At 45.6% G+C, this 14,936-nt stretch overlaps 1 protein-coding gene and 1 pseudogene across 3 annotated transcripts in view; both read left to right on the plus strand.

The window, feature by feature from the left end:
- Positions 1-14,936, plus strand: part of EXOC6B (exocyst complex component 6B) — a 379,256-nt gene that overhangs the window by 65,314 nt on the left and 299,006 nt on the right. The gene's annotated exons all lie outside the window — the stretch shown is intronic.
- LOC142046949 (U4 spliceosomal RNA) lies at positions 12,868-12,992 on the plus strand (annotated as a pseudogene).

Below are 14,936 nucleotides of genomic sequence, written 5' to 3' on the forward strand. Positions count from 1 at the left end.
ATTTGACACAGTGCCTTTTAAGTTTCTATTTTCAATGTTCCTAAGAGACTTTAATAGAAATTTTATTTTTCTAAACCTCTTGCAGTGTGCAGTGGCTCAGATATTATGGTGATGGTCTGGTATAAAAACAGATTGAAATTTGATTTTTAATCTGAGATCAGTGTAACTCTTACAAAGCATACTTCTACAGTAAAAATATCTGGCGTATTGTACATAAATCCCTACTGATTTCTGAAAGGAGTCACCGTTGTCCAAAAATCAAATTAATGTTTGAATCATACAGGATAAACTGGAAATAGTTCAGCTGAATAAATAATGCTTATATGTAAAATGGAGTGCAATAACATGCATAGAATTGGAAAAACATGCCTGTTACCAAGAAAAATACCATTGCTTCCATATTAATTTTTCATTTTCAGTTAGAAGCGAAACCCTAATAAGTCACTATTAAAAAGGGAATGTAAAGTTCTGAAATACAACTGCATAAGGTCCTGCTACAGCAATACCTCCCTATTTAGCAAAGCACTTAAACATGTCCTTATGTCTCATTCACATTAATAAAAATTTAAGCACATGCTTAAAGCTAACCACATTCTTAAATGCTTTGCTGAATTGGAGTCCACGGTCTTATAATCTGTTGTGTAGTGTTGGAAAATAGCTCAGATTTGGCCCTGAGTTTAGATTTTGTTTCAGAAAGCAATGTTTTCTAAAACATTAGAACCAGCAGAAGTGTTTCCATAATTATTTAAATTCAGGTGGAAACTACTGTTTAAAACCAGAGCATTTTACTGCATTGTTTGCAACTAATAAACCCCCCAACACATAGCTTTGTGAACCTGGAAATCCTACAAATAAGTAATATTGACTTAGCTGTTTTTCACGTTCCAGGTTTTAAAAAAAAAATGCAAAAAGCCCACAAATATTACTAAGTCAGTTGGATTGTTCAAATCCTCAGTTTTAATAATCTGAACGTGGTTAGTATTATTTACAATGCATAATTTTTAAATGGTCCCTTACAACTACAAATGCATTTTAAAACAAAGCATTAAATAATTTGCCCCCTTTTACTTAACTACTCAAGTCCAAATTCATGGTCAGTTTTCCTCTGGGAAACTGATGTCAGTGATATTTAACACACTATGGGGAATGCAACTTCTTGCTCTGCTTTTAATGTTAGAAAAGAAAATCCTACCAGGTATTTGAGATTTTTTTTCCTAGTTTTTCATTTTGTTTGAACTTCTGTGCCATTCTGAAGTGTTATACAATAATAGCATTTGAAAGTTTTTAGGCTCTAATTCAATCTATGAATGAATGAAGTTCAGAGAGGTGCTGAGAGCCTTGAGTTTCTTATTAGATCTATTGGGAAATAACACATTGTAGAACTGTGGAGCAGCCTGAAGGGGATCGGGTGGAGTTCTTGGTAATTGGAGCGGGAGATATGGTTAATGGATGGCATCAATCGTTTTTCATTATGGTAAGGTCCCCAGGTTTGTTAGAATGGGCACTTCAGTCTGCCTGCAGCCTGGGGGCAAAGCTAGTTCTTTTAGTCATTGGCAGCAGGGGAATCCTCTGCCCCCTGAAGTTCCCTCCATTTCTTTTGCTTTGCCAGTCGCTGGCAGCTCACCCAGCACTCCTTGCTGCTGAGCTTTTCTGAGGGAAAGTCCAAACTTAAAACTTGAACAGTTTGTCTCGGTAGCGTACCCACCTCATTCCCAGTCATGTTTCAGGGCTGCATTTACCTTCTGGGGACATTGTCCCCTCAGACCTGCTTTCCCTTCTGAGGTTTTTGCAGTGGCTGGTGCCCCTACTATGTTGTCAGGTGTCCAGTTTTTGAACAGCATGCCTGGTCGAAAAGGGACCCTGGCAGCTCCGGTCAGCAGTGCTGACTGGGCCACTAAATGTCCAGTTGGTGGCACAGTGGGGCTAAGGCAGGCTCCCTGCCTGCCTTGGCTCTGGTCAGCTCCCCGGAAGCGGCTGGCATGTCCGACCCCTGGGCGCAGGGGCGATCAGGGAAGCTCCACGTGCTGACTCCACCACCAGCACTGGCTCCGCAGCTCCCATTGGCTGGGAACCATGGTCAGTGGGAGCTGTGGGGGCAGCACGTGTGGGTGTGGACACCATGCAGAACCACCTAGCTGTGCCTCTGCCTAGGGGCCGAACATGCTGGCTACTTCTGGGAGCAGCACGGAGCCAGGACAGGCAGGGAGGAGCCTGCCTTTCATGGACCCCGGCTTAGGCATAGTCTGTGGACCCCATGTTGAAAACCATCCCTTGAGGAGCAATAATTCCTGTTATTCCTCTCTGCATCTCACCCTATTGCTTCCATTGGCAGCATGAATGCAGAAAATCAGATTATTTGAAGGGTTCCACCCAGTAGCAAACCAGGCAGACTGATTTTTGTCAAATCCCAGCTTGGATAATGGAGGTGTCCCGTTCAGGTTCCAGTGCAATCCAGGGAATGGGTACCATAAAGAGAGAGAAGACAGCATCCACTGGCTGGAACACAATTCATTTTGAAGTCCCTGTGCACTGCTCCTTCCATAGATAAAACATGTTGTAGCAAACTGATGGGGTTTTCATAAATATAAACAAACTAGAACGAACACAGTCAGCCCTACTCCAGAGAAACTCAGCCTCTGTACTGGGTAGAGCAAAGGTTCCTATCTCTGTGTTCTGCCTACTGAGGAATAGATGAACACCACAGTTTACATGGCAGAAGCTGGATTAAGCAGAGTGGAAATATCCAGAAATACCCTCACTCATTATAAATCAATATGGTGGGTTGGACATTGACCTCTGAATCGGAGTGCCTTGTGGCTTCCATTTTCTCAGTACCCAGGATTTGAGGTGGTGAATGACCTGTCTCGGAGTTTGGGAGTGTTGATGCTATATGCCTTCACAGCTTTTTCACTGCTCTCCAGGCCCATACAAAATGGGGGGAGGGATAGCTCAGTGGTTTGAGCATTGGCCTGCTAAACCCAGGGTTGTGAGTTAAATCCTTGAGGGGGCCACTTAAGGATCTAGGGCAAAATCAGAACTTGGTCCTGCTAGTGAAGGCAGGGGGCTGGACTTGATGATCTTTCAGGGTCCCGTCCAGTTCTAGGAGAGAGACAGGTATAGGTAAAAGGAAGGAAAAAGCTGCAGTTATACTATTTATACCTTTCTGCTTATAGCAGCTGTGGTTCTCAGGCCTGATTATCATCAGACCTTCTGATGTCTCTGTCTCACAGAGGAGGCCTGTTGTTGCAAAAAAAAACATCTAGGGGCAGACGCATTCAAAATGGATACTTGGATGAAGTGATTATCATCTCATGGATTCTAAAACAGAAGTTGACAAAATTTATTCTACTGGCTGGTGTATCTTAGCTACCATGCTAAACAACTGAGTTCCTCCAGGAGGGCCTTAATATGAGCGTATAAGAGTGTCCAAGCAAAAAGCTCAAGTCTCTGTAGTTTGTGATCAGTTTGGTGCTGCTACAGTACACGGTGTTGGACTTGATAACTTCTCAAGGTCCCTTCCAGCCCTCCATTTCTATGATTCTGTGTTCAAGAAAAAGAAGTTATGCACCAATCCCAACATTAAATGCTTCCTTACCTCTGCAACCCTTATTTCTGCGGCACAAGTACAGAGAGCACCATCTGGAAATTGTTTTTTGCTCCTTTCAGCACTACCCAGATTGAACTCGGAATATAACTCCTGCAGGAGGGGTCATTATACTTCCTGTGCATTAATGAAGACCTCCTGATGGTTACCATCTACAATTAGAGAAGGTTTTGAGGATGGGCGCTTTCTCTGATGAGACCAAGTATTGTACTTTTCATTGACAAGTAATCCTTACAGCTGTCGTAGCATTGATTTCCGAAGTACATTCAAGAAATATTCTTCCTTCTGTTAAGCATAAAATCCAGTTCTTAGGAGCATGCATAATCTCAAGGCAGAGAAGTCACCCTCTCCATAGGGGAATCTCCTAGGCAACTACCTGGTTATCTTTATATAAATTCACCAAATTTTACATATTGGTTATCCAGCTTTTAGCCAGTGCCATTTATTTGTAGAAGTCTTCTCTATGCCTTAGTGTCCAGGTAAAGCCTGTGAGCTTGATAACATGTCCCCCAAATTCCTAAAGAACCTGGAAAAAAATAAGATAGTGGCTAGCCATATTTCTATCTTGCGTCATTTAGGAGAATAAAATACCAAAGCTGTTGCACAGAACAAAAGTAATAGCCCTACCAAAACCTGAGAGGGACCACTGACTTGCAACAAGTTACTACCCCATCTCTTTGCAAATTACTTGAAAGGCTACCTTGAAAGAATTGCCTCCACAGTCAGTGCTATCCTGTGTGTACATGATGCAAGGTTCAGAATAAACCACAATATCTGTGCTCAGTGCTGCACTCATCATCTACATCAAGCGACTTCCACGCCACACAGAAGACATACCAGTATTCCTACATCTTACTGCCGCATTTGACACAATCTGACGTACAGGCCTACTATACAAACTGTCATTGGTCCTACTGAAGTGGGTTATCAGATGGGTTATAGAACTGTTGCTGAGAGGCCTCAGTTTCCAAGTTTTACTTGACAAACGAAAAAGCCTCTGAAGGTGGTAGAATAATGGCCTACGCCAGGGCTCAGTTGTAGTACCAAAACTTTTTAACCTATTCACAAATTACCTTCCCAGCACCACTGCCAGACATTTATCGATACAAATAACTTTTGTCTGGTAGTTCAGGACAGGGATTTCAGTCATCTAGAACATAGACGCCGACTCAGTGGGTGTTTCGGGGCTGGAGCAACTCCACCTCCTCTGTGAGTGCACTCCTGTGTCCTGCTTCTCCCCCCTCCCTCCAAGTGCTTGCACCGTGAAACAGCTGATTCGTGGGGCAGGGAGGGAGGGGGTAACGCAGCGCACTGGGGGAAGAGGCAGGACTGGGGCGGGGATTTGGGGAAGGGATCCAATGGGGCAGGGAGGGAGCAGAGTTAGGCGGGAACTTTGGCAATGGGCGTGGAATGGGAGCGGGGCTAGGGACAGGGATGGGGTGGAGTCAGGGCGGGGCCAGGGGCAGGGAAAGGGGCAGGGGGTGCAGGCACCCACGGGTGCCAGAGAAAGTTGGAGCCTATGACCTAGAAGAAATCCCGGAGGCAGATACGAAAGAGATGGCCCTCTACTTTAATAGAGAATTAAACTTAGTACCAAAAAGACAATTTCCATTTGCTTCCATCTATTCCCCACACAAGCGAGTAAACAGCTCAACATCTTTCTGCATGGAAACAGGCAGGACCGTAACCTAAAGCCTAGGTGTTAGTTATGTTACATTGGATCATATCTTGGCTTTCACATAATGGATCTGTGGGCTGCAGCACAATCAATAGAAAAATGTTATTTTTGCTTACCTGAAAATGTCCTTTCTTCAAATAATGTGTCTGGAGATCCAGCCCACTCTGAAGACCCAAGGATGAGCCAGAACAGAGCAGGAAATCGACATGTGTGTGTGTTTCATTCGGAGGAATTCCCCATGCTCTACAGTAGGGTAAATTTGTGTGCTTTTTTCTCCAAATGTATTTAACACAATCTATAATTAAAAGACAAGAAAATTAAGGTATCCTGATTGCGGAGGGTGTTTCAACTAGAAAGAACTTTAGGAGGCAGCATCTTCCCCTGCTGCCAGTAACTACCAGGTCTAGTTTGTTAGAATTCAGGAACTTTTGGAAGGTTGAGCAGGTAAAGTGTCTCTTTATAAAGCTGGCTAAGCTCATTTTATTTTTCAGTCTTTACAGTGCTGAATTCTTATGGTAATCATAGTAAAATTTGAAACTTTTGATCAATACTGAAAAGCCATGATTACTGCTGAGTGATTACTGAATTTCATTGTGTGAATTTATCTAGCTCAGCATGTCTGAAGTTTAATGAAATGACGAGAGAAAAAATTGAGTGGACTAAAGTAATGAAAACAGATAATTTTTAAATAAAATACAAACACCGTCAAAAGTTTTTAATTAGTAAAACAGAATTCACACTTATCTGAAAAATTCAGTAAATTTGCTTCTTTAGATTCTTCAAGATCCAATCTGTCTATCTGAGTGTTAGAACGGAACATTGAGTTTGATCTCCAACTGAGACATTTTCAGTGTCATAGTTACACACATTTGCGATGATTATAAGTGTCTGTCCCAGGCATTCAAGCAGCTTTGTAACATCAGATTTACTTAGGAGCAGCGTCTGATCAAACCCAAAAATTTCCAAAGAGCAGTTAGTGGTGAAAGGCAAAGATTTGAGTTTGATAAGAGAGACCAACTTCCATAAGTGTTGAAATTTTCTCTGAGCATGAGGATGACTTTGATCAAAACACAGTGCAAACTTACATAGCATGAGACTTTATGAAAAGTCAGTAAACTTACAGGTTGTGGTATTGAAATGTAATGTAATCACCCTGTAGTGTCAATGGAAAACTGGCTTGTTAATTATATCAACAAAGAAGTAGAATCAGTCAAGGAAAAGATCAAAAGCAGTTCGAAGGAGCTGTGAACCTTTTCCATTACTTAACAACACAGGTTATTCTAATCCAAATACATAGTCATAAATTGAATACAGAACAAAAGGAAGAGAGTGAAATGTGGCTGAGGGAGCATAGTCTTGATTTTGTTTCATCATTTCTAGTATTTAAAATTGAGGATTTTAAACTTCTACACCAAATTTATTTTTGTGAAAGAGGTTGTCAGTTTGTTGTATCAAAATGGTTTGATCAGTTTTTAAAAGACCTGAACATCAGAATAGTGTGTTCTAAGGACATTCAGATTGGCTGGTTGAAATTTCATAATAGGGTAGGAGCTTGAAGAAAGCAAATAAATTAGTCCAGGGGTCCCCGACGCAGTGCCGGTGGGCGCCATGGCGCCCGTGGGGCATCTTAATGTGCCCACGTCCTGGCCCCCAGGAAAGCACCACTTGATGACGCTTGTTGCCAACAAGTGACGTCATTGAGAGGCGTTGTTCCCAAATTTCAGCAGGGACACCTCTCGACGTTGCTCGTCGACGGCAAGTGGCGTCATCGAGAGGCGTCACTGCTGAATTTCGGCGGCATTTCGGCAGATGCTCCACCGCCGCAGTGGTCCTTTGTCTGGCGCCTGCCAGACGAAAAGGTTGGGGACCACTGAATTAGTCTGTATCCACATACTACTGTATGAATATATGTGTATGTATTAATTACGGTCAGTTGCGGTTAATGCATGCGATAAATGCAAAAAAAAATTAACTAGATTTTAAAAAGTCACAATTGCAGTTTTAATCACACTGTTAAACAATAATAGAATACCAATTTAAATTTAGTATAAATATTTTTGGATGTTTTTCTACATTTTCAAATATATTGATTTAAATTACAACACAATACAGTGTACAGTGCTCATTTTGATATTTTTTATTATAAATATTTGCACTGTAAAAAAGATAAAAGAAATAGTATTTTTCAATTCACCTCATACAAGTCGGTGGTGGTACTGCTTTGAGCAGAGGATGGGACTAGATGACCTCCTGAGGTCTCTTCCAACCCTAATATTCTATGATTCTAAGGCTACGTCTACACTGCACGATTATTTCGAAGTAGTTTAAACCGATATTACGAAACCGATGTTATAAAATCGGTTTTGCGCGTCCACAATGCGATCACAAAATCGATTGCTTGTGTCCATGGTCCAAGGCTACCATCGATTTCAGGAGCGGTGCACTGTGGGTTAGCTGTTTCTCAGCTATCCATAAGCTCCACTTCCGTGTTGGAGCAGCACAGTGCCTGATGGCCAGAAAAATTGCCCCGGTGGGTGCTGGGTACAAGCCCATACCCTCCCCTTGTGACGGGCAGCAGACAACCCTTTGGCAGCGTTTTTCGCGGAGTGGATTGAGCAAACGCCATAGCACAGCATATCATGGGACTGAGATCACAAACGGTATCCTGACGTTTGTCAACACCTCGCGTACTCTCGTGCTGATATACTGACAATGAACCGCAAAGGCAGGGAGGAGAGGAGGGAGGCAGCTATTGCTAGCGGCGAGGACAGCGATGACGAGATGGAGGCAGAATTCTCCATAACCCGCTGCCCCCAGCGTTTTTGGAAGCTACTGCTGATTAACGGGGCATCTACTACCCATTGAACGCCGAATTTGGGCACGGGAAACAAGCACAGACTGGTGGGACCGCATTGTTTTGACGGTGTGGGACGATTCGCAGTGGCTGCGAAACTTTTCGCATGCGTAAGAGCACTTTCTTAGAACTTTGTGACATGCTTTCCCCTGCCTGAAATGCCGTAATACAAACATGAGAGCAGCCCTCACAGTGGAGAAGCGAGTGGCAATAGCCCTCTGGAAGCTTGCAACGCCAGACAGCTACGGTCAGTCGGGAATCAATTTGGAGTGGGCAAATCTACTGTGGTGGGCTGCAGTGATGCAAGTAGCCAAAGCAATCGTTAAGCGCTGCTGCTACGAAAGGTTGTGACTCTGGGAACGTGCAGGTGATAGTGGATGGCTTTGCTGCAATGGGTTTTACAACTGTTGGTGGGGCATTAGGATGGAACCATATCCCTATGCTTGGCCCAGAACACCAGGTACCCAGTACGTGAACGCAAGGGGTACTTTTCAATGGTGCTGCAAGCACTGGTTGGACCACAAGGGACGTTTCACCCAATCCCGTGGGATGCCAGGAGGGTTCATACCTCGCAGTCTTCAGGAGCACTAGTCTGTTTAACGGCTGCAGCAAGGGAATTACTTCCCAGACCAGAAATAACCGTTGGGATGTCTCAATATGCCTAATAGTTATCACTGGGGGACCGCGCCTACCCTTGATGCCATGGCTCATGAAGCCATACACTGGCAGCCTGGACCAGTGGTCGCAGGAGCTGTTTCAACTACAGGCTGGAGCAAGTGCGGATGGTGGTAGAATGTGCTTATGGCCGTTTAAAGGGATCGCTGCGCATCATATTACTTACTCCTCAGACTCAGAGCCAAACCAAATGTCCCGCCTTGCTATTGTGCTGCTGTGTGGCTCCACAATCTTTGTGAGACTAAGGGGGAAGACTTTACTGGCGGGTGGGAGGCGAGGCATCACGGCTGCCGCTGAGTACGAGCAGCCAGAAACCAGGGCGATTAGAAGAGCACACTGGAGGCGCTGCGCATCAGAGAAGCCTTGAATAACTGAGTTTCAGCACGGCTCACGGGTACGTGTGACTGTTTGCTTCCCTTGATGAAACCCTCCGCACTTGATGGACTTTATCAGTGAAGCAACCCACCACCCCTTTTCATTCAGGTTGGCGAAGAAATAAATTCTGTTATCGTTTAAAAATCATTTATTATTCATTAAACGTAATTATGCATCTGTTAAAAATCATGAGTTTTTCCTTACTAGATTTCCCTGTAAGCACCCACCCTCCCTTTCGATGTATTCTGTATTACAAAGGACAACTAAAAAAGGCAGAGAATTAGGAGGTGTCCCTGACTGCTGTGCTTTGGAAGGAGGGGAAGGAAAGGCTACTAAGCACATTGTAGCGTAATTACAGCCTTTTCCTTGAACTCTGCAGGGGTGTGGAGGAGTAGGCGGGTGCAGAAAGCTTCCACCACGCGTTCTTACACGTCTGGGTGAGGGAGATATGGGACGTGGGCTTTGCAGGAGGTTATACAGGGGCTGCAGTGGCACTCTGCTACTGTGCTGCTCTCCTGAAGCTCCCACCATGCGTTGGAGGATTTCAGTTTGAGAACGCAGCAGATCCAGCGTTTCTTCTCCTCCAACGCTTGGTCTTCCTGCCTAGCCCTCTCAGATCGTTCACTGCATCTTTCCTGTACTTTGCTACACAATCCTTCCATCATTCTGTTATCCCTCTCATTGCGTGTTACTTCAATATTTCTGTGAACATTTCATCTCGCGTCTTCTTCTTCCTCCGCGTTAATCACAGCAACCCTCGTGATGGCATAGGACTTTCTGAGAAATGTGCAGCTGCATGGGGAAGGCAAACCAGGGTGATAAGTATGTGGAAAGATACCTTTTACAGAGCAATGATAGTATTCTCCACATAGAACACTATCCACCTTACAGAGCACATGTGATCTCTATACAGGTCGCATTTTGTAGCGTTTAAAATATTCAGTGTCTGTGTGACTGGTGTGGCACACACACAGACGCAGGTAGCTGCCGCCAAACGCTAGTCCACAGCGGCGATGGTAAGTGAGGCTTTAAAATTTTGACTTCTCCGCCGTTCAATACCAGTGATCTATATGAATGCCTTGCTCCTGTTAAGAGGAGCCTGCAAAGCCCAAACCCCCCTTCTTTCACATCCAACCAACAGCGCCATGGCTCCTATCAATATACGATCGCTGTCTAGTGATCACTCATCACCCCCCGCATCGCGTTGCTGGTAGCAGGGACAATCCTGCTTGCCAGACGCTGAAAACTCGTCGCTATCCCTCCTCCCATCCCCCGCTCTGGCCCGTAGCAAAATCGCCATGTCTGCCCCCTGTTTACATTCCTGATGTTCTACAAGGTACAATGGATGATATCTCTCTCCTGACAATAGCACCGCAGGAGGCAGAATCGTTTGTTTATGCAATGCCTTCAGTGCAATGCCTTCAATGCCTGCAGTCCAAATGTCTTGCCAAAATGCAAGCGTTGAAAAAGTACCTACTATGGGGAACGGAGAAGGCTGTCTTGGCCAAAAATGTTCTCATATAGGCTAGGTTTTTGAGTCCTCCGCTACGATCTGATCATGGACATTAATTTGGAGATTTTCACTCCAATCCCCAGACATGTAACGAAATTTCCTGTAACAGTAATGGCTTGCGACTGCAGCAAAAGCTTGTTCAATGCGATCTACAAAACCGTCTTGTTTAATCCGTGTTTGGCTACAGAATGAAGGGACACTTACCGGAGGTCGCTTCCATGCTTCACTGTCTGGGCTTCTCGCTTGGAGAGCGCAGGGAATGTGGATTCTTGGTCTCAAAAAGATCCTGGCTGTTGGGTTTACGGACTGGCTGCTGTGCTATCACCACGGCATCTTCATCTCATTCGTCTCCATCATTCCCCTCGGTACATCCTCAGAAACACTTGATATTTCAATCCCAAAGTTGAATCCCGGACGAGGGGTGGGGCATGGTAGCTGCTGGAACCCAAAATTGCATTGTAGTCAGCATAGAAGCGGGGCATGTTTTTCGGACTCAGGCCTGACTTCCGTTTTGCTTCCTGGCTTTCCTGGTAAACCCTGTCTAAGTTCCTTCAGTTTCACTCGCGACTGAAGGGAGTGCTCTGCGTACCTTTTATCAGCCATAGACTTTGAAATTCTTTCAAAAACTTTTCATTTCGTCTTTTGGACACGCAGATGCTTGTGAGCATGGATCCTCACCGAAAGCGATACAGATCCAGAACTCCTGGTGGTCCAAGCTGGGCTCCTTCTTCGCATATAAGGACTGCATATGTGACGAATGTGCAAATGACCACCTCCCCTCCCGCCCCCTCCCTCCCCTTCCTGTGGGTCACCTGTGTGTGTGTCTGACCCTCACGGTGGACAATCAGAAATGGAATTCAAAGCTTCGCGGGGATCAGGGCTTTTCTGTTTACGTGGCCAGTGCATCACAGTTTAGTGTTCAGATGCTAATATGATGCCCTGTGACAATGGTTCTGAACCCAAATTGGGAGAGAAGAGATTGGGCAGAGTCAATCGCTCCCTTCTGGTTTCTAAAAATTGAGTATGTCCTGCCTGGACTGTCATAGCCACGACTGCCTGCCTCCAAGTGCCCCCCCCCCCTGGTTTATGTCACGAAATAAGTCTATTTGTCTATTCTTGTATTCCTCACGACTGCATGACAGAAATGGGGGGTGGCCCTGCCACGGTAGCTGCGAGGTTGGGAGAGAGAGTTGAAGCAATGAGTGCGGTTCTTGCGGGAGAACCCCCTGTTAATACAGCCATGGAGTAGCTGCGCTCTTCTAATACACTTGACTCTTCCTTCAGAGGAGTAGCCGTGTTAGTCTGGATCTGTAAAAGCAGCAGAGATCCTGTGGCACCTTATAGACTAACAGACGTCTGTTAGTCTATAAGGTGCCACAGGATTCTCTGCTGCTTTGACTCTTCTTGTAGTCAGGACTGACTCTATTTTTAGACAGCATAAGGGAGGATTGACTCAGTGGCCAGTGAGTCAATCCAAGTTTGCTTTTGCGTTGCGCCCCCGGCTGATTTTTAGCCAGGGGCACTCATGATAGCAGCGGACAGTTTAGAGAAGGAGAGATAACCGTCATGTCATTGCCAGTTTTCTCTGGCAGTAGACGGTTACAGAACGACTGGTAACCATCTCTGCTATCATTGCAAAAGCAATGAATGCTGGTGTGTAGCGCTCGAGTGTCGCCTCTCTGGCGCTCTCCACGGCATCTTAGTACACAAATGGTGACGGGAAAAACAAAAGCCGACGGTCTCTAGTGCTGCCGTGCTATTGTTTCTGCAAGGGCAATCCAGGAGAAAAATGTGCGAAAGGACTGTCTGCTGATGTTTTCCCGGAGCAAGGAATGACTGACGACGTTTACCCAGAACCCCCCGTGACCATTAACATTTGCATCAGGGCCGGGGGTCATGGAGGACGAAACGGGGGTGCTGAGGACTCCCGCTATCCCACAGTCCTCAGCAGTCTCTAAAAACTATTTGCATTCTTGGCTTAGCGCCCAGTGTCTGTAGCTTACAACACGGTGTCTTTTATGGTTCACGAACAGCTATTCAGTTTCCTTCCCCTACCCAGCACGAGAAATGAAAGTTAAATAAAGCAATCTTGAGTACTTACAATGTCACCCCCTCTTTTTACTGAATGCTACTGACAGAGGCGAATCTGCAGCACTGAGGCGCATTAGAGCTTTGCACAGTGGCAGTATCATACCAATGAAGTTAATCTGAGGTGTGATTATTGCTACTTGAAAATCTGCTCCTTTCCCCCTGGTGGTAGATGGTACAGTACTACTGTAAACAGCAGAAACTGTTACCATCTCCCCTCTTTTTGTTACACTCACCAGTAAATGGACAGAACGGATAATAAACCCTGTGTAAATTTTTGAAAGGAAAATGGGGATTAACTCACTTGGGACTGGGTCAATCCTGCCCTTTACGGTTAATAAAAATAGAGTCAGTCCAGACAAGAATAGGATACAGTGTATTAAAATCAGTGTAGCACAGCGCAGCTGCTCCGCATCAGTATTCAGAGGGGAGCCGCTGCAAGTAACGCAACCGTTGCTTCCCCCACCTACCTGGGCTACCACAGCAGTGCCCCCTCACCCATTGTTGGCATGATGTTATGAAGAATGCATGAATAAGAATCACAGAGTAGTTACTGAGATCAGATGAGGGGGAGGGAGCCACCATGGCTTATGACAGTCCATGCAGTTCAGAATCTTTTCTTTACGCAAGAGGGAAGGGGTCTGATGAAGCTCAGCCCCCAGGTGATAAGATGAAGACAGTTACCAGGCGTTCTGTACCATTCACTGTCAGAAAAAGGGAGTCATTCCCATTTTCACCCGGAGCCCCCGGCCACACTCAGCCAGAGCAATCACTGGGCAGCCGTCTACCCCTGGGGAGGGGCAGAGGAGCGCGATACTGCTCTTCACCGCAGCAGCAGCATCGCGTCTGCCAGCAGCATTCAGTACACAGAGGGTGACATTTACAGTACTCAAGGAATATTTATTTCACTTTTTTTTACCGTGCTGGAGGGGGAAAAAACTGACGAGCTGTTCCGTGAACCACGCAAGACACCGTGTATTACGCTGCAGACATTGGGCGCGCAGCCAAAAATGCAAATTTTTCAGAGACCGCTGTGGAGACTGGTAGCTGTAGTCCTCATTACCCCCTCCCTCCCTCCATGACCATCCGTTTGAGTGTCTGGCTTCCCGTTACTGTTGTCACGCACCGCTGTGTATCCTGTAGTTTATTTTTCAAAGGCTTTGGCATTTCCTGTTCTTTAACGGAGCTCTGATAAAAGAGATTTGTCTCACCATACAGCGATAACATCTGCTATCTCCCGTAGGTTCAATGCAGGAGATACTTTTGCATTTGAACTGCATCGCCACCCGTGGTGATCAGAGCTGGACACGTGAAAGCAGGAAATGTCACTGTAAAGCTCTCGGGATTTCCCTGTTTACCGGCACTCCGCATCCGAGTTCGGATTGCGGACCAGAGCGGTCAGTGGTGCACTGTCCTGCCTAGAATAATAGGCAAGTGTAACAGAGATCCAGTGTATCAGAGAGCACAGGTGCTCCGTGTCAGTATTCACAGGGGTTGCCCCTGCAAGAAGCGCACCCGTTGCTTTCCTCCTCCCTCAACCTTCCTGGGCTACCGTGTCATTTCCCTCCCCGTTTGTGTCATGAAGTATTAAGGATACCAGAATAAGAAACAGAGACTTGTTAGTGAGAGAAAATGATGTCGGGGGGAGGCACTTGGAGCAGCCTCCGGGCTATGACAGTCCAGGCAGAATGGACTCTATTTTTAGATACCATAAGGGAGGAATTGACTCATTGCCAAGCGAGTCAATCCCAAATGTGATTGCAAAAATTTTGAGCCCAAGTTTCAATGATTAAGCTTGTTATTAGCCGTTCTGTCCTATCTATGCTAGCGGTAGCAATGTTGCCCTCGATGTTGAGCAGTTAGGCGGTTCTCCTGGATGGTGGGCAGTCCTGCAGAACTGTCTACCACCAGAGAGGAGGAGCGGATACTGCTCTTCAGTGCTGTAGCGTCCCGTCTACCAGCAGCATTCAGTACACATAGGGTGACATAGAAAGTAGTCAAGGAATGATTTCTTACCCTTTTTTTCACGTTGTGGAGGGGGGGGGGAAATAAACTGAGGAGCTGTTCCCTGAACCACGCCAGACACTGTGTTTGACCCTACAGACATTGGGAGCTCTGCCAATAATGCAAATAATTTTCATAGACTGCT

The sequence above is a fragment of the Chelonoidis abingdonii genome, chromosome 5 (assembly GCF_003597395.2).
Source record: "Chelonoidis abingdonii isolate Lonesome George chromosome 5, CheloAbing_2.0, whole genome shotgun sequence".
Lineage (NCBI taxonomy): Eukaryota > Metazoa > Chordata > Testudines > Testudinidae > Chelonoidis > Chelonoidis abingdonii.